Below are 20,048 nucleotides of genomic sequence, written 5' to 3' on the forward strand. Positions count from 1 at the left end.
ATGAACCTTTCCATCTCCCATGACTCGGATGTGGAAGCTTTTATCTTCCCTTTCCCTCTTCTAGAGGATTCTCCGGTCTTAGATGCCATCAATGGTAATGGAAAAACAAAAAGCTTATGCTTTTACCACACCAAACTTAGAATATTGCTCGCCCTCGAGCAATAAACAAAAGAATAGAAGAAGAAGAAGAAGAAATATGGAGAGGGAGAGGGAGATGTGGTTTCGGCCAAGAAGGGTATAGAGGGGTGTGTTGTGTGAATTTGATGAAGAATGGAGGTCTTTATATAGGGAAGGGAGGAGGGGTAAAGGTTCGGCCATATGGGTGGGTTTGGGTGGGAAATTGGTTTTGAATTTTGATGGTAGGTGGAGTTTATGAGGTAGGTTTATGGGGAAGAGGAGATGGATGTGAGTGGTGAAAGTTTAGTGGGGAAGAGAGATTGAGGTGATTGGTGAGGGGTTTTTAGGGAAGAGTGTTTATGGGGTTGTGTGAAAGAGAGTGGTGAGAAAAAGTGAGTGGAGGTAGGTGGGGATCCTGTGGGGTCCACAGGTCCTGAGATGATCCTGTGGGGTCCACAGATCCTGAGATGATCCTGTGGGGTCCACAGATCCTGAGGTGTCAAGGTATTTACATCCCTGCACCCATTAGGCATGTAAAAATGCCTTTGTACCCAACTCTGGGCGTTCAGCGCCAGGTTGGTGGCCATTTTGGGCGTTCAACGCCCATTTGTGTGCCATTTCTGGCGTTGAACGCCAGAACCATGCCTGTTCTGGCGTTCAGCACCCAGAAGCTGCCCATTTTGGGCGTTCAGCGCCAGAACCATGCTCTGTTCTGGCGCTGAACGCCAGACAGATGCTCCTCCAGGGTGTGATTTTTCTTCTGCTGTTTTTGATTCCGTTTTCAATTTTTCTATTTATTTTGTGACTCCACATGATCATGAACCTAAGAAAACATGAAAAATAATAAAAATAAGAATTAGATAAATATTGGGTTGCCTCCCAACAAGCGCTTCTTTAATGTCAATAGCTTGACAGTAGGCTCTCATGGAGCCTCACAAATGTGCAGAGCTTTGTTGAGACTCTCCAACACCAAACTTAGAGTTTGGATATGGGAGTTCAACACCAAACTTAGAGTTTGACTGTGGGGGCTCTGGTTGACTCTGCTTGGAGAGAAGCTTTTGCTGCTTCCTCTCCATGGTTGCAGAGGGAGATCCTTGAGTTTTGAATACAAGGGAGTTCTCATTCCATTGAAGGACTATTTCACCTCTGTCAACATCAATCACAGCTCTTGTTGTGGCCAGGAAAGGTCTTCCTAGGATGATGGATTCATCCTCTTTCTTTCCAGTATCCAGGACTATGAAATCAGTAGGTATGTAAAGGCCCTCAACCTTTACTCATACATCTTCTACTTGTCCATAAGCCTGTTTTCTTGAGCTGTCTGCCATCTCTAGTGAGATTTTAGCAGCTTGCACCCCATAGATTCCCAGTTTCTCTATTATAGAGAGGGGCATGAGGTTTATCCCTGAACCAAGGTCACACAGAGCTTTAAAGATCATGGTGCCTATGGTGCAGGGTATTATGAACTTTCCAGGATCCTGTCTCTTCTGAGACAATGTCAGTTGATCCAGATCACTTAGTTCATTGATGAACAAGGGAGGTTCAACTTCCCAAGTATCAATGCCAAACAATTTGGCATTCAGCTTCATGATTGCACCAAGAAACTTGGCAGTTTGCTCTTCAGTAACATCCTCATTCTCTTCAGAAGAGGAATACTCATCAGAGCTCATGAAGGGCATAAGGAGGTTCAATGGAATCTCTATGGTCTCTAGATGAGCCTCAGAGTCCTTTAGTTCCTCAGAGGGAAGCTCCTTATTGATCACTGGACGTCCCAGGAGGTCTTCCTCCTTGGGATTCTCGTCCTCTCCTCTCCTCACAGGTTCGGCCATGGCGCTTATGTCAATGGCCTTGCACTCTCCTTTTGGATTCTCTTTTGTATTGCTTGGGAGAGTACTAGGAGGGATTTCAGTGATCCTTTTACTCAGCTGGCCCACTTGTGCTTCCAAATTTCTAATGGAAGACCTTGTTTCATTCATGAAACTTACAGTGGCTTTAGATAGATCAGAGACTAGATTTGCTAAATTAGAAGCATTTTGTTCAGAGTTCTCTGTCTGTTGCTGAGTTGATGATGGAAAAGGTTTATTATTGTTAAACCTGTTTCTTCCACCATTATTAAAGCCTTGTTGGGGCTTTTGATCCTTCCATGAGAAATTTGGATGATTTCTCCATGTTGAGTTATAGGTGTTTCCATAAGGTTCACCTAAGTAATTTACCTCTGCTATTGCAGGGTTCTCAGGATCATAGGCTTCTTCTTCAGAAGAAGCCTCTTGAGTACTGTTGGATGCAGCTTGCATTCCATGCAGACTCTGAGAAATCATATTGACTTGCTGAGTCAATATTTTATTCTGAGCCAATATGGCATTCAGAGTATCAACTTCAAGAACTCCCTTCTTCATAGGCGTCCCATTACTCACAGGATTCCTTTCAGAAGTGTACATGAACTGGTTATTAGCAACCATGTCAATGAGTTCTTGAGCTTCTGCAGGCGTTTTCTTTAGGTGAATGGATCCACCTGCAGAGGTATCCAATGACATCTTAGATAACTCAGACAGACCATCATAGAATATATCCAGGATGGTCCATTCTGAGAGCATGTCAGAAGGACACTTTTTGGTCAACTGTTTGTATCTTTCCCAAGCTTCATAGAGGGATTCACCTTCTTTCTGTCTGAAGGTTTGAACATCAGCTCTAAGCTTGCTCAGCTTTTGAGGAGGAAAGTACTTGGCTAAGAAAGCCGTGACCAGCTTATCCCAAGAGTTCAGGCTGTCTTTAGGTTGAGAATCCAACCATAATCTAGCTCTGTCTCTTACAGCAAAAGGGAAAAGCATGAGCCTGTAGACTTCAGGATCTACTCCATTAGTCTTAACAGTATCACATATCTGCAAGAATTCAGTTAAGAACTGAAAAGGATCTTCAGATGGAAGTCCATGAAACTTGCAGTTCTGCTGCATCAGAGAAACTAATTGAGGTTTCAGCTCAAAGTTGTTTGCTCCAATGGCAGGAATGGAGATGCTTCTTCCATGTAGATTGGAATTAGGTGCAGTAAAGTCACCAAGCATCTTCCTTACATTATTATTATTTTCGGCTGCCATATTCTCTTCCTGTTCGAAAATTTCTGAAAAGTTATCTCTGGATTGTTGTATTTTAGCTTCTCTTAATTTTCTCTTCAGAGTCCTTTTAGGTTCTGGATCTGCTTCCACAAGAATGTTCTTATCCTTACTCCTGCTTATATGACAAAGAAGAAGGCACAGAAAAATAATAATAATAATAGAGATCCTTTATACCACAGTATAGGGATCCCTTTGTGAGTGGAAGAAAAGAGGGGGAGACAAAGAATGTGATGTAAAGGAAGAAGCACAACTGTACGGATGGAAGAGATGTGAGATGAGATGTTAGGATATGAATGAATAATTAGAATAGGATGGGGGAGGTATAATTTTCGAAAATTATTTTGAAAAAGAGTTAGTGATTTTTGAAAAATGGTTTTTTTTGAAAAATGTTAGTAATTTTCGAAAATTTTTGAAATCAAAAATAAAAAATAAAAATAATTAGTTAATTAAAAAGAAATTTTTGAAAAAGAGGGAAGATATTTTCGAAAATGAGAGAGAGAGAGTTAGTTAGGTGGTTTTGAAAAAGTTAAGAAACAAACAAAAAGTTAGTTAGTTAGTTGAAACAATTTTTGAAAAGATAAGAAGTTAGGAAGTTAGAAAAGATATTTTGAAAAGATATTTTTGAAAAAGATAAGATAAGAAGATATTTTTGAAAAGATATGATTGAAATTAGTTTTGAAAAAGATTTGATTTTTAAAATCACAATTAATGACTTGATTCATAAGAAATCACAAGATATGATTTTAGAACTTAAAGTTTGAATCTTTCTTAACAAGCAAGTAACAAACTTCAAATTTTTGAATCAAAACATTAATTGATTATGTTATTTTCGAAAATTTGGTATAAAAATAAGAAAAAGATTTTTTGAAAAATATTTTTGGAATTTTCGAAAATAACTAAGAATTTTGAAAAAGATTTGATTTTTGAAAAAGATTTTGAAAAAGATAAGATTTTCAAATTGAAAATTTGATTTGACTCATAAGAAACAATTTGATTTTAAAAATTTTTGAAAAAGTCAACTCAAATTTTCGAATTTGATGAGAGAAAAAGGGAAAGATATTTTTTTTTATTTTTGAAATTTTTATGAAAAACATGAAAATTATGCAATGCATGAAATTTTTTAGATCAAAACAATGAATGCATGCAAGAATGCTATGAATGTCAAGATGAACACCAAGAACACTATGAATGTCAAGATGAACATCATAGACACAATTTTGAAAAAAATTTTAATGCAAAGAAAACATGCAAGACACTAAACTTAGAATTCTTTAATGCTTAGGCACTAAGAATTCAAGAATGCATATGATAAACATGAAAAGACACATAACAAAAAATCATCAAGATCATACAAGAAGACTTACCAAGAACAACTTGAAGATCATGAAGAACACTATGAATGCATGATATTTTCGAAAAATGCAAGATGCATATGCAAGTGACACCAAACTTATAATGTGACTCAAGATTCAAACAAGAAACAGAAAATATTTTTGATTTTTATGATTTTCTAATTTTTTTGGATTTTTATTTTATATTTTTCGAAAATTATATGAAAAAGAAAAATAAGGATTCCAAAATTTTTAATATGAATTCCAGGAATCTTGCATTCTTAGTCTAAAGCTTCAGTCCAGGAATTAGACATGGCTCACTAGCCAGCCAAGCTTTCAATGAAAGCTCCAGTCCAAAACACTAGACATGGCCAATGGCCAGCCAAGCTTCAGCATTTTAACATCAGAGTATATTGATCTTGATAACAAATTGCTGCTCATCATTTATCAAGTATGTAACTCACCTCTGATGGTTTGGAAGCCTCAGTCCAAAAGAATTTAGACATGGCTTTACAGCCAGCCAGGCTTCACATGCTTCATGAAACACTAGAATCCATTCTTAAAAATTTTGAATAAAATTTTTTTTGAAAACATTTTTATTTATTTTTTTTTTCAAAAACAGATGAGAAAATTTTTGAAATATTTTTGAAAAATTTTTGAAAAGAAAACAAAAAGAAAATTACCTAATCTGAGCAACAGGATGAACCGTCAGTTGTCCAAACTCAAACAATCCCCGGCAACGGCGCCAAAAACTTGGTGCACGAAATTGTGATGTCCAGGCTCAAACAATCCCCGGCAACGTGAGCAACTTGGTGCTCTGATCTCAATATATAATTGTCACAACTTCGATACAACTAACCAGCAAGTCCACTGGGTCGTCCAAGTAATACCTTACGTGAGTAAGGGTCGAATCCCACGGATATTGTTGGTATGAAGCAAGCTATGGTCACCTTGTAAATCTCAGTCAGGCAGATAGAAAGTGATAATGGTGTTTTCGAATATTATATAGTAAAATAGGGATAGAGATACTTATGTAAATCATTGGTAGGAATTTCAGATAAGCGAATGGAGATGCTTTTCGTTCCTCTGAACCTCTGCTTTCCTGCTATCTTCATCCAATCAGTCTTACTCCTTTCCATGGCTGGCTTTATGCAAGGGCATCACCGTTGTCAGTGGCTACATCCCCTCCTCTCAGTGAATAATATGCTCACGCACCCTGTCACGGCACAGCTATTCATCTGTCGGTTCACGATCATGCTGGAATAGGATTCACCCTCCTTTTGCGTCTGTCACTAACGCCCAGCACTCGCGAGTTTGAAGCTCGTCACAGTCATTCAATCATTGAATCCTACTCAGAATACCACAGACAAGGTTTAGACCTTCCGGATTCTCTTGAATGCCGCCATCATTCTAGCTTACGCCACGAAGATTCTGGTTAGGAGATCTAAGAGATACTCATTCTAGCTTAATTCATGTAGAACAGAAGTGTTTGTCAGGCACGCGTTCATAAGGGGGAAGGATGATGAGCGTCACACATAATCATCACGTTCTTGGGTGCGAATGGATATCTTAGAAGCGAAATAAGATGAATTGAATAGAAAACAGTAGTACTTTGCATTAATCTTTGAGGAACAGCAGAGCTCCACACCTTAATCTATGGAGTGTAGAAACTCTACCGTTGAAAATACATAAGTGAAGGTCCAGGCATGGCCGAGATGGCCAGCCCCCTAAACGAGATCAATAGTCTCCTAAGATGAACAATGGATTAAAACTGAGACCAAAGATGGTCAAAAAGACGTCTAATACAATAGTAAGAGGTCCTATTTATAATAAACTAGTCACTAGGGTTTACATGAGTAAGTAATTGATGAATAAATCCACTTCCGGGGCCCACTTGGTGTGTGTTTGGGCTGAGCCTAAGTGTTGCACGTGCAGAGGCCATTTGTGGAGTTGAACGCCAGTATTTGTACCAGTTTGGGCGTTCAAATCTGGTTTTGGATCCTTTTCTGGCGCTGGACGCCAGATTTGGGCAAAAGGCTGGCGTTGAACGCCAGTTTACGTCATCAATTCTTGGCCAAAGTATGGACTATTATATATTTCTGGAAAGCCCTGGATGTCTACTTTTCAACGCAATTGAAAGCGCGCCATTTTGAGTTCTTTAGCTCCAGAAAATCCACTTTGAGTGTAGGGAGGTCAGAATCCAACAGCATCAGCAGTCCTTTTTCAACCTCTGAATCTGATTTCTGCTCAAGTCCCTCAATTTCAGCCAGAAAATACCTGAAATCATAGAAAAACACACAAACTCATAGTAAAGTCCAGAAATGTAAATTTAAGATAAAAACTAATGAAAACATCCCTAAAAGTAACTAGATCCTACTAAAAACATACTAAAAACAATGCCAAAAAGCGTATAAATTATCCACTCATCACAAAGCATAAACTATTAACCATTTCTGGAAAGCCCTGGATGTTAGCTTTACATAGCCGTTGAGAACGCTCCATTTGGACTTCTGTAACTCTAGAGAAGCTCTTTCGAGCGCAAGGAGGTCAGATCCTGACAGAATCTGCAGTGCTTTCTCTGCCTCTGAATCAGACTTTTGCTCCAACTCCTCAATTTCAGCCAGAAAATACCTGAAATTGCATAAAAACACACAAACTCAAAGTAGAATCGAAAAATGTGAATTTTTCACTAAAACCTATGAAAACTTAATAAAACTTAAACAAACATACTAAAAACTATATGAAAATGATGGCAAAAAATGTATAAAATATCCGCTCATCATTGTTCCTCTTGGGGATGCACAACAGAAAGAGTTGATGACATGTCATCTTAAGTTATTTTTAGGGTTCTTTTTCATTTGTTTTCTTAAGTTTTCTTAGATTTTAAAGCAAATTTCTTATGTTTTTTACTGGATTCTCATAACTAATAAAATATTTGGAGTTGTGTTAGTATTATTGTGTTTTCAAGGTTTTTGGCCAAAAATAATCAAGGATTAAAAGCTTTTTGACAAGAAAACACACATACAGTTCAAGGACGGTTTAACCGAGTCCAAACTAGACACCCAAGTATTCAAACAAGGACGCCCGATAGTCCTCCTCAGCCTAACATGGACGCCCGGCGGCTGCACATGCAAGCCCGGCGTCCCCTTCATGTGATCATGCACACCCGGCATGCCTTCCTTCTTAACACCCACGCCCGACTTCTCTCAACACAAGCCCGGCATCCAAGCTCTCTGGAAGGTGCAATTGGGCCTACGCCTATATTCAAGGATGCAAGCCCGGCGTGCCTCAAGCTCAACTCCTAGGATTCAATTCTTCACCACTTAACAAGGCCCAAATTCAATTATCAAATCATTAGAAGCCTTAAATCACATCCGAAGATTGACGATTTAAGAGATTGGTTATCATTAATTCCTTCTAGAAAGATAAAGATTTGGTTGTTAGTATTTGTTTCTAGATTGGATTTGAATTATGGTTTTGATTTGAATTTGAAAGTAGGAAGCTAACTATCTTATCTTTCTGAAAGATAAAGATTAGGGTTAGTTTTGAATTTAAAACTTAAGACATAAATAAGTGAATCTTGTTCACAGAGAGGAGAATCATCGACGGAAAGATCACACTCTCATAATTAGGATTAGTTTCTTTATCATGAGTCATCACTAAACCTCTCTGTTGGAGATTAGGAGCTCTATTTGGTTTAAGGTTTAATAATGTAAGTGTTTTCTTTATTTTAATTCATGCTTCTTTACTTTTTTAAGATTGAGTTTTTTTCTTCATCAATAAGGGTTAAAACTATTGGAAAATATTTTAATTTGTCTTGGATTCTGATTTTATATTTGGGAAAATGAATTTCAGAATTAGCCTAAAACTCAACTCACAATCTTCATTTATCTAGCTCTAATTCTAAGGTTTGATCGATCTAATTAGATATTTAATTAGACGTTGCTTGCATCAATCCGTTAATCCTTGTGAGAATAATATCCACTCACCGTGGTATTACTTAAATGATCTGGTACACTTGTCGGTATCCGTGAGCTTTAATTTTTGCTCATCAAGATTTTTTGCACCGTTGCCAGGGATTAATTGAGATTGATAACATATGTCTGGTTAAATCCTAACTTAGATCTTATTTTATTTTTTGTTCCTTTCTTTTCTTGTATTTTTGTTATTTTGTTCAGATTTTTTCTTCCTTCTTTCCTTATTCTTGTATTTCGCAAGTTACATTTAATTTTTTGTGTGTTTTTGCATGCAAGGAGAAGAGGAAGAGAGAATGGCAGCAGATAACAAAAGTTTGGTCCGATTAAGGAAGGACATCACTTCCTTCTCCCAAAAAGAAAGTGAATCATTCCTTGAAGCATGAGAGAGGTATAAAAAACTGCTCGGAGGATGTCCACATTATGACCTACACGAATGGCTTCTGATCCAATTCTTTTATGATGGAATTTCTCAAACCTCAAGAACTACTATTGATTCATTAGCTAGAGGTTCATTACAAAAAAGAACAGCCAAAGAGGCATTGGCAGTGATAGAGGATGGCTCTAGCGAAAGGTGCCATGAAACAATCCGACTCCTGACCTAAAAGTCTCAACGTCAAGCTAGTGACATTAAAGAAGCGCTTTTTGGAAGACAACCCAACCATGGTTAATTTTAGTTTTTCTTTTCTTTTCACTTACATTGCATCCTTAGTTACATTCTTTTGCATGCATACATCATCAATTAAAGATACCAATTTCGAAAACTTTAAAAGAAAAGACACAAGAAGACACCAAACTTAAATATTGACACAAGATTCAAACAAAAGACACTATTTTTGAAACTTTTTAGAAAAAAGACTCAAGAAATTCAAACTTAACAAGAACAAGAACAAAAGACTCAAACAAAAGATAAAGATTAATAAAGAAAACAGAGGTTCTTTTGAAAAATTTTAAATTTTTTTTATTTTTTCGACAAAGAAAATTAAAAGACTCAAACAAAATTAAAAACAATACCTAATCTAAGCAACAAGACAATCCTTTAGTTGTCCAAACTCGAACAATCCCCGGCAACGGCGCCAAAAACTTGGGGCACGGAATTAAACTTCGCACAACTGAACCAGCAAGTGCACTGGGTCGTCCAAGTAAGACCTGAGTGAGTCAGGGACGATCCCACGTGGATTGTGACTTGAAGTAAGCTTTGGTTATCTTGTAGATCTTAGTCAGGCGGATAGAAAAGTTGGTTGGTTGTTTAAAGTGCATAAAATTAAAATAAAGAAAACGTTATTCAATTAATGGTGAAAGCAATTATAAGAAGATGGTTAAGGCTTCGAAGATGCTTTATTCTTCTGGATCAATTCGGTTTTACTGTCTCCTCCAACTGTGAATGATTTTTTCTATGACAGGCTGTATGTGATCAATGCCTTTCTTGAGAGGTCGCCAATGCTCCTCCAGATCTGAACCCCAGGGTTAGTGTGGATCCAGTCTGATTGAGGGTGAAGCTCCTGCAGTCTATTTTCCTTGATGATCCTACTCAAAACGCCACAGACAAGGTCGAATCTTCCAGATCAGAGAATTTTGCGCCTTTGGTTTTAGCCTTTACCACAAAGACCCTAATCTCCCTATACCTCGGCTGAACTGGTGTCTTGAGAAGTCCCCAATGAAGTCGTGGATTAGCCGTTGATGCGTGAGCATCTTTCCTATCTTTTCCTAGTAAATTTGCATTCAATTTGTTGAGTTTAATCAAGAATTAATTATATTTTAGCCACTATGGATGCTACTTTGAGTCGTTTGTAATTTTGTTTATTTTAGGTAGCATTCGGCTGGATTTGATGGAGTTTCTGCAGAAAAAGAGAAGAAGGTGAATGATGCTGTCAACCCTGACCTCTCTGCAGTCAAACCTGAATACCTCGAGCTACAGTGGTCCAATGGACGTAATTCTAGTGGCGTTGGAAAGCTAACTTCTAGAGCTTTCTAACGATGTATAATAGTTTATACTTCTTCTCCACCAAGTCAGCAAGGGTGGCGCCTAACTTGAGGTTTCTCAAGTTAGGTGCCAAAATCAACAGTATGCATAACTCCAAGGCAGCCAAGGTGGTGCCTAACTTGAGAAATCTCAAGTTAGGCGCCAGGACAAGAGACATGCATCAAAGGAGCTCTGCCAAGGCTGCACCTAAATTGAGATTTCTCAAGTTAGGTGCAAGGCACAACAACAACACGCAACATTGGTCTTGATGGCTTCAAGTAAGGCGCAGCCTCCCCTCAAGTTAGGCGCAGCACTCAAGCATTCCATGCCATTCCTTGCTGCCCACTTCAAGTAAGGCGCAGCCTCTCCTCAAGTTAGGCGCCAAGTTCAGGTTTTGAAGTGGTCCCCACGCCTATGTGTAAGGTCCCACATCGGTTGGGGAGGGAAACGAAGCATGCCTTATGAGGGTGTGGAAACCTCTCCCTAGCATGACGTGTTTTGACGAGTAAGTGTGGGGGGCTTTGGCTATCATCCCTATTGTCAAAGGCAAAACCGTGAGGCCTTGTGTGCCAAAGCGGACAATATCGTGCTAGCGGGCGGTTTGGGCTGTTACACTATACACAAGCCACGCGAGATCTTTCATTTATTCTGATTAAACTTTAATTTTTATTTTAAAATAGGAAAAGATATTATTTAGTTTTAGAAATTATAATTTACATTAATTAGGATTAGATATAAAAGGAAAAAGAATCAGCCCTTCGGGCTCCGGCTCATCTCTTTTCTTCTATCTCATTTCGCATTTTACAGTTTTACAGAATCTTAGTTTTCTCTCTAAACCATGAGCAACTAAACCTCTACTGTTAAGGTTAGGAGCTCTGTCTATTGTATGAATTGATACTATTATTTTTCTATTTTAATTCATGTACTGATTTCTATTTTAAGAATTATTTTTGTTCTTTATCTTATGAATTTGGGAAGAACGAAAATATGACCCTTATTCTAATTGAGTTCTTGTATAACTTGGAAAAGCTCTTTACTTGAAAAACAGCTTGAAAACAATTTCTCCTAAATTTCTAATTATCTGGACTTAACGAGATACGTGACATATAATCCTCTTATATTTGGGTAATTAGGGTTTCTGTGGCATATAAACTAGAATTGAACTTCACCCTCTAATTGGAATTAAGTGACCAAGGAATTGGCAGTTGATGAAGATTAGAGGAGACTAAAAAGGTCTAAGGAATTAGGGTATAGTCACATATAGTTTGCCATGAATGGAATCTTGCATGAATAAAATAGTTAGTAAGAAAAGTCAATCCGAAAGATAGATACCTCTGAAACTTTAACTATTTTCTCTATATATATTTCACCTCAATTTACTGCTTGTTTTCTGATTCTCTGAATTACTGTTTGATACAATTGACCTCTAAACGCTCTTTTCTATTTGTCTAACTAAGTAAATCACTTAACCATTATTGCTTAGTCCATCAATCCTCGTGGGATTGATCCTCATTCACTTGAGGTACTACTTGGTACGACCCGGTGCACTTTCTGGTTAGTTTGTGGGTTATAAATTCCACACTAAGTTTTTAGCACCGTTGCCGGAGTTTACTGTGATTAACAACTGTTGGTTGTTTGATTGCTTAGATTAGGCATTTTAGTAATAATTTTTTTTATTTTGTCTTATAATTTTGAAGGGACAGAGGTCTTCTAAACCTTTGGTATAGGTTCAAATCCTATTGGACGCAAATAATGATTTGGGATGTCCCAGATCTGACGTGTCTCTGGAAGTGAGTAACATGAAACTCAGAATTTTGGGTATAGGGAATATTTACCATTTAATTGAAAAGGGGTTAGTACTAGTATTTTTCCTTAATTTCTGAAATTAAGTTTGGTGTTACCTAGTTAATTTTATTTTAATTTTTCTGGTTAATTTTCTTTGAAAATTTAAAAATTTTTAGCTTTCTTTTTTATCATTATTTTTGAAAATTTTTAGCATTAAGTAGTAAGTGTTTTTATTTCATTATTTTACACAGGCTACCTCACTGGGAATTCTCTACACTCTGACATAGAGAGTCCCATCTTTTCTTGTCTTCTGTCTGTTTATGAGCAGGAACAGAGACAAGGAACCTCTTTTAGACTTTGATTCTGAACCTGAAAGGACTTTGAGGCAGCGTTTGCAACAAGCAAGACTTTATAAGGCTGTAGAGTCCACTATGGATCATAATCATGCTGCTAATGCCAATATGGCAAATCCAATTGAGAATGAGCAACCTAGAAGAGTGCTTGGCTCATACACTGCTCCCAATGCAGATCTTTATGGAAAAAGCATTGTGGTGCCTCCTATAGCTGCAAACAATTTTGAGCTTAAGCCACAGCTAGTCACTCTTGTGTAACAAAATTGCCAGTATCATGGACTTCCTCATGAAGACCCAAATCAGTTTATTTCTAATTTTCTGCAGATTTGTGATATTGTGAAAACTAACGGAGTGAATCCTGAGGTATACAAACTCATGCTCTTCCCATTTGTTGTGAGGGATAGAGCAAAGCTGTGGTTATATTCTCAACCCAAGGAGAGCCTGGACACTTCGGACAAGGTGGTCACTAGATTTTTGACTAAATTTTTCCCACCACAAAAGCTGACTAAGCTGAGCGTGGAGGTTCAGAATTTCAGACAGAAAGATGGTGAGACCCTTTATGAAGCCTAGGAGAGATTCAAGCTACTGACTAGGCAATGCCCTCCAGACATTTTTTCTAATTGGACTCAGTTGGATATCTTTTATGAGGGCTTATGTAAAATGTCCAAAATGTGTTTAGATAATTTTGCAGGTGGTTCATTGCACATGAAGAAGACACCAGAGGAGACTACTGAGCTTATTGAGTTGGTTGCTAACAACCAATATCTCTACTCATCTAACAGGAATCCTATGAACTCTAGGACCCCTCAAAAGAAAGGCATTTTGGAAGTAGAGGTTTTTGATGCTCTTCTTGCTCAGAATAAAAGTTTGACTCAGCAGATGAATCTGATTACTCAACAATTGAGTGGGATGTAGGTTTCAGCTGTTAATACTCAGATTGCACCTCAAGAGGCTCCTTATGACATGACTGGTAGCTTTATGCAAGGTGAGAATTATAATTATGCTCAATTTCCTTCTAAACAGGTCAACTACATAGGGAATGCTCCTAGAAATCCAAATAATGATCCGTATTCCAAGACATTTAATCAGGGATGGAGAAATCATCCAAATTTTGGATGGAGAGAGCAACCTCAGAGACTACAGAATTTTAATAATGATTCTCAGGGTGGTTTTCAACAGTATAATTTTAATAACCACCAGTTTCAGTCATCTCAACAAGCAACTTCTCAGTTCCAGAAGAACATTGATTTGGAAGCAATATTGGCAAGCTTTATACAGGAAACCAAAGCATCAATCAAGAGCTTGCGGGTTCAGGTGAGTCAATTAGCCACAAAAGTTAATAAAACTGATCAGAGGACCACTAATAGCCTTCCTGGTAACACAATTTCAAATCCAAGAGAATCCAAGAGAGGAATGTAAGGCTATTACCATGATAAGTGGACAAGTGGCAAGTACGGAAGCACAAGTTAATGAGGAGCCAGTTGAAAAAGAAGCTCCAGAGGGGAAGAAAGAGGAGGTGGAACACACCCCTCCTAGGCGTGCAGATAATCCATTCCCAGTCTCTCTTAACACTCATCCTACATTGCCTAAGGCGTCTGAGTACAAGCCTAAAAAGCCATATCCTCAGAGACTTCAAAAGGAGACCAAGGACAAGCAGTTTTCAAAGTTCTTGGAAGTCTTCAGAAAGTTGCAAATCAATATTCCTTTTGCTGAGGTTTTGGAGCAAATGCCTCTCTATGTCAAGTTCATGAAGGAGCTATTGTCAAAGAAAAATCCTTTAAAAGAAGATGAGATAGTGGTCCTGACTAAGGAATGCAGTACCATAATTCAGAATAACTTGCTAAGGAAGATGTCAGATGTCAGATCCAGGGAGCTTTCAAATTCCATGCACCATTAGGAGCACAACCTTTGAGAAAGCGTTATGTGATCTAGGAGCAAGCATCAATTTAATGCCTTTGTCTATGATGAAGAAGTTGCAAATCCAAGAGGTACAACACACAAGGATAGCATTACATATGGCAGATAAATCTCTAAAGCCTGCATATGGATTAGTGGAGAATGTCTTGGTCAAAGTGGGTAAGTTCTTCCTCCCAGCAGATTTTGTGATTCTTGACATGGGGGAGGACGAGAATGCCTCTATCATCCTAGGAAGACCATTCCTAGCCATTGGAAGAGCTCTAATTGATGTGAAAGAAGGTGAATTAGTGCTTAGAGTGCATAATGAGCAACTAGTCTTTCATGTCTTCAAAGATATACATTCAGCAGGTGAAGAAGAGAGATGCATGCAGACTGAGCTTATTGATCCAAACCTTCAAGAACTCCCTGATGATGCACAGCAGAATCTGCAGCTCAAACCTCCTTTGGTGACAATCAATAAAATTCCTCCTGACATCAAACCTAAGTTTGGTGTCGGGAATGCATCATCCACCAAGGAGGAGGTTCCCAAAAAGAAGAAAGTACCCAGGGGATGGAGAAACAAAAAGATCCCCACTGAAGACTTCTCCCCAGGAATGAACGTGGTATTCACTGCATGTCCAATCCTGCCTCATACAGTGAATAGGATCCTGTCTCTTGAGCATATAGAGTTGATCAATGGGAGCACAGGAAAGAAGTTCACATTGAGGGGTGAAGAGCTGAGCCCCTAGGATCCTTCTCCTTAGAGGAGCTGATCGTCAAGATAGTGACGGTAAAGAAGCGCTTGTCGGGAGGCAACCTAATGTTTTCGCATCCTTTAGTTTGATTTCTGTTGGTTTGATTTTGTTATTTATTTAGTTTTAGTTGAGTTTTTACTGTTTTTCCTTTGCTTTACATGTGTTTGGATCATGTAGAGTCATTGAAACAGAAATAGGTTCCTGAATACAGAGTTTCGGACACCCGGGAGGATATTGATTCAGATTTGGGTGATGCCTAACTTGAAAATCTCAAGTCAGGTGCCATATGCTGCGTACCAGGAGGCATCACTCTCGGGTGGGTTGGTGCCTAACTTGAAGTTTCTCAAGTTAGGCACCTGATAAACCACTATTTTATGGTTTATATTGTGTTTAATTGTGTGGTTTTATCAAATCTTTACCCACTTATTCATTAAATGAGCATGCATTTATAATTCCTTCCTAAAAATACTTCATGGTTGAAAACTTGCTTCCTAGAGACTTTTAATTTTGTATTTTAATTCTCCTTTATTCCATTCGATGCCGTGATCTGTGTGTTAAGTGTTTCAGGCTTTATAGGGCATGAATGACTTGGAGATTGGAAAGGAAGCTTGCAAAAATGGAAGAAACACAAGGAATTAAGGAGATGACCGGCGAGAAGTGACGCGGGCGCATGGCTCACGCGGCCGCGATATAGAGGAAATTGCAGTGACGCAGACGCATGGCCCACGTGACCGCGCGGATTGGAAACTGCACCAGTGACGCGAAGGCGTGGACGACGCGCACACGTGGCAAGGCAAAACGCTGGATGACGCGAATGCCTGGATGACGCGATCGCGTGACATGCGCGATCTGCAGAATCTGCAGAATTTGCTGGGGGCAATTTTGGGCCCTGTTTTGACCCAGTTTTCGGCCCAGAAAAGCATATTAGAGCCAGGAAACATGCAAAGACCAAAGAGAACATTCATTCCGCATAGTTTTAGTTTTTAGATATGATTTTACCTCTCCTCTAGGTTTTCTTTCTACATATTCATAGTTCTTAGGATTTTGACTTTATTGCTTTTGGATTGGAACATTGAGAAGAGTTATTACCTCCGTCAAGACTTCGTCATTCTAGTTTGTTTCCTTACTTGTCACTTACTCTTTCATGTTCTTTATTTACTCAGAGTTACTCTTGGATTATTTCTAGAATTTATTTATACAAGAATTACTTTTATTTTTAATTGATCCTTTTGATTGTTATTTATTATGTCTTTCAGTATTTCTCTTCCTTATTTTGTGAAACTTACATTCATAATGAGCGAGTAGTTCCATAACTTGATTGGGAGATGATTGAAAGGAAACCTTGAGTTGGATTACTTAAAAGAAAAATTGTAATTAGGTTTATTGTTGGATCGCCCTCTAGTCATTGACACTAGTCCTTTCCAAGGGAAAGGATTAGGACCTATGACCAGAAATAGCTTTCCAACTTGCTTGACTTTCTTCTACCTAGTAAAGGATAACTAAGCAGAACAACCTTCAATTACCAAATAATCTTGAGAGTACTCCAACAAGAATAGGGCTTCCAACTAATCTACTCCCAGTCAAGGTCTTTATTTAAATTACATAAATTCTCTAATTTAATTTCTTGTTTACCAACTCAACTCATTTTAGAAAACATCTGATTAATAAAATAGCACACCTTTCTGCAACTCGTTGGGAGACGACCTGGGATTCATACTCCCAGTATTTTAATTTTAATTTTGTGACAACTCTTTTTAAATTGATAAACGGATTTTCGGTTGGTTAAGAACTGTACTTGCAACGTATCTCTTATAACAATTTCTTAACTCGTCAATTTCTGCCACATCAATTTTTGGCGCCGTTGCCGGGGAGTTGCAATAGAGTGCTAAGTTATTGATTGGAATTTATTTATTTGTATTTTATTTTATTTTTGCTACTATGAGCTACATGTTTCTTTCGTTAAATGACGCGTTATCTTCCTGATCCAAGCTTGCCAGTATTTGATCCTGAGATTGAAAGAACTATCTCACGACTAAGGTAAGCTCGGCGTCAGTTAGTCCTCTCTGAGGGCAAATCTGAAACGTCACTTGAGGAAGAAACAAGCTTCCTTTCTGCTGATTCGGTTGATTTACGTGTAGGTGACATGGCAGCACCTAGGAGAATTACTATCCAGGAGGCTGGAGCCCCTGATTTTACAATGCAACCGTTTCAAGCGCATCATCCAGCAGTGGCTATAGACTTTGAAATAAAGACTGCACTGCTCAACTTGATGCCTAAGTTTCATGGCTTACCTGCTCAAGAGCCTATCAAGCACCTGAGGGATTTTCAAGCAGCCTATTCTACTAAGGGTGTTCAAAACCGATCCGGACCGAACTAAACCGACCAATCGAATCGAAAAAATCGAAAACCGAACAAATCAAAAATAAAAAAAAACCAAAAAAAAACATGTTTGGCAGTTTTTTTTTGCGGTTCGGTTCGGTTTTCGGTTCTAACCATGAAAACCTCAACCAAACCGGTGAAGTTAAAAACCCTAAAATAACCACACCCCCACCCCCCACCCCCAATTCCCCATTCAGCTCCGTGACCTAACCCCACGCCTCCCACTCCCAGTCTCCCAGCGTGACCTAACCCCATTCAGAGTGACCGTTCCCCTTTACCCCAATCGGAAGTGAAACCTGCCGATCTCCTCATTGCGTTCTCCCCTCAGGCCCTCACAGTCTGCACCGTTCCCCCTCGAAAGTGAAACCCCATTCTTGAGTCTCGAGGCCGGCAGCGAACTCACGTTGCAGCACCTTCCAGCGCCGCAAGAGACCCTTCCTCCCAACGCCGTCGAACCTCTTCGCGGACAGAGCACCACGAAGACCCAGCACCAGCACCACCCTCGCACCCAGGCGTAGCAGTCTAGCAGAGCACCCACTGACCCGGCAGAGCACCCACTGACCCAGGCGTAGCAGTGTTTCTGGCCACCCAGGCACCCACAACACAGCACTGCTCAATCTCCCACCCACAACACAGCAGGCACCGGTTGGCCCTCTTCCAGTGCTCTTCCTCCTTCCCATCCACTTGACTTCAGGTTTGATTTTCTCTCCTTCTATGTATCTGAAGCTAATTAGACATATTAGGTTTATAATTATGAAATAGTTAAGGTTTGATTTTGTTAATTATAGTTTCTGTGATTCTGAGTTGCTGGATTTGTTTAGGATTTTGTTATTTTCTTCTTAATAACTCTGATTCTGTACTTCTGAGTTGCTGGGTTCAAATTTGCTTGTTTTGCTTAGTTCAAATTCTGTGATTCTCTGATTCTGTGATTATGTGATTCTGAATTGATTTTTGATTTTCTGCACTTATTTTGCTTGTTTTGCAATTTTGTTAATAATACTAATGAGTTACTGTGCTTGTTTACTGATTTTGTTAATTTTAGTTGTTTGTTTTGAGTTGATTTTATGATTTAATTTATTAATAATTCTGATTCTGTGATTTTGAGCTACTGGGTTTAATTTTTTTTTGCTTGTTTTGAGTTGATTTTGTGATTTATTTGTATTCAATTTCTGCTCAATCTATTTGTTCATTGTTGTTGATTGTTGTTCATTATTTGTTCATTGTTGTTGATTGTTGTTCATTGTTCATTGTTGCTGAATGCTGGTAATTTTATTTTGTTGTGTTTCTGCATCTGTTTTTTTAATTATTTGTTCATTGTTGTTGATTTCTAGTATTTGTTGTTCATTATCTGGTATTGGTCTTTGGCAGGATATGAGAAGAGAACTTGGAGTTTGTTTTTATGCTAGATGTGGAGCCACAATATTCAGGAGCAAGAATAGAGGGGGATGTTGTTACTTTGGATTTTGTGAAGAAAATGATGGATGATTTCAAGAATCAAAAGTGCTTACACAAATGGTACTTAAGCATAGGAGTTCATTAATAACTTTGAATTTCTTTAAGTGTTATCACTTACTAACTTTGCTTGTTTTGTCTTGGTTCTTGTATTAGTTATGCATTCCAGATTGTATTGCAAACCAGAGAAATGTTGAAAGCTTTGCCTTCTCTTGTTGATATAAATGTTCCCGATGGCAAACATTTTACTGTTTGTGGTGATGTGCAATAATTCAAAAATAGAAAGTGTGTTGAGCAAATATGGATACTTGTGTACCACATCTTTATGTACTTAGAGAATGATTAACTTGAAAAGAAAGTTAAGTTTCGTCAATGATGTGGATTGTGTATTTGTGTTGTTACAGTAATGCCATTCAATGAATTAGTTTGGTTATGTTCTTTCTAATTTGTTCTTGCAACTTTGGTAATTTGTAATAGTATTGATATTTTTTTTGAATTGATTGAAAAAACCGAATAAGCCGAACCAAACCAAACCAATTTGTTTGGTTTGGTTCGGATGGCCTCGACAAAAAAACCAAACTAAACCGAACCGCAGTTTAATTAAACGATCGGATCGGATGACATTTCTCTTAAAACCGAACCAAACCGCACCGCGAACACCCCTATGTTCTACTGTCAGGCGCGATGGTGCAGATGAAACTTCTATTCTGTTGAAAGCTTTTCCGTTCTCTCTTGAGGGAAAAGCAAGAGAGTGGTACTATACTCAACCCGCAGCAACCGTTTCTGACTGGGATACGCTTAGAAGAGAATTTTTGGAAAAATTCTTCCCAGCTGAAGTTACTGATAAACTGAGGAAAGACATTTCCATGATTGTTCAGGACGAATCTGAGACTCTCTATGAATACTGGGAGCGCTTCAACAACCTTCTGGAAGCAT

General features: G+C 38.5%; 2 non-coding genes and 1 pseudogene across 2 annotated transcripts; 1 reads left to right on the forward strand and 2 right to left on the reverse strand.

The window, feature by feature from the left end:
* Positions 1 to 2,706: 2,706 nt before the first annotated feature.
* On the forward strand, positions 2,707 to 2,810 carry LOC148581556 (small nucleolar RNA R71). The gene has a single exon (XR_015896429.1). It is a non-coding gene; the product is annotated as a small nucleolar RNA R71 (small nucleolar RNA).
* A 6,042-nt stretch (positions 2,811 to 8,852) lies between these two features.
* LOC148581557 (small nucleolar RNA R71) lies at positions 8,853 to 8,959 on the reverse strand. The gene has a single exon (XR_015897930.1). It is a non-coding gene; the product is annotated as a small nucleolar RNA R71 (small nucleolar RNA).
* A 4,191-nt stretch (positions 8,960 to 13,150) lies between these two features.
* LOC148581558 (small nucleolar RNA R71) lies at positions 13,151 to 13,241 on the reverse strand (annotated as a pseudogene).
* Positions 13,242 to 20,048: the final 6,807 nt, after the last annotated feature.

The sequence above is a fragment of the Arachis ipaensis genome, chromosome B10 (genome assembly GCF_059453495.1).
Source record: "Arachis ipaensis isolate K30076 ecotype BB chromosome B10, ASM5945349v1, whole genome shotgun sequence".
NCBI lineage: Eukaryota > Viridiplantae > Streptophyta > Magnoliopsida > Fabales > Fabaceae > Arachis > Arachis ipaensis.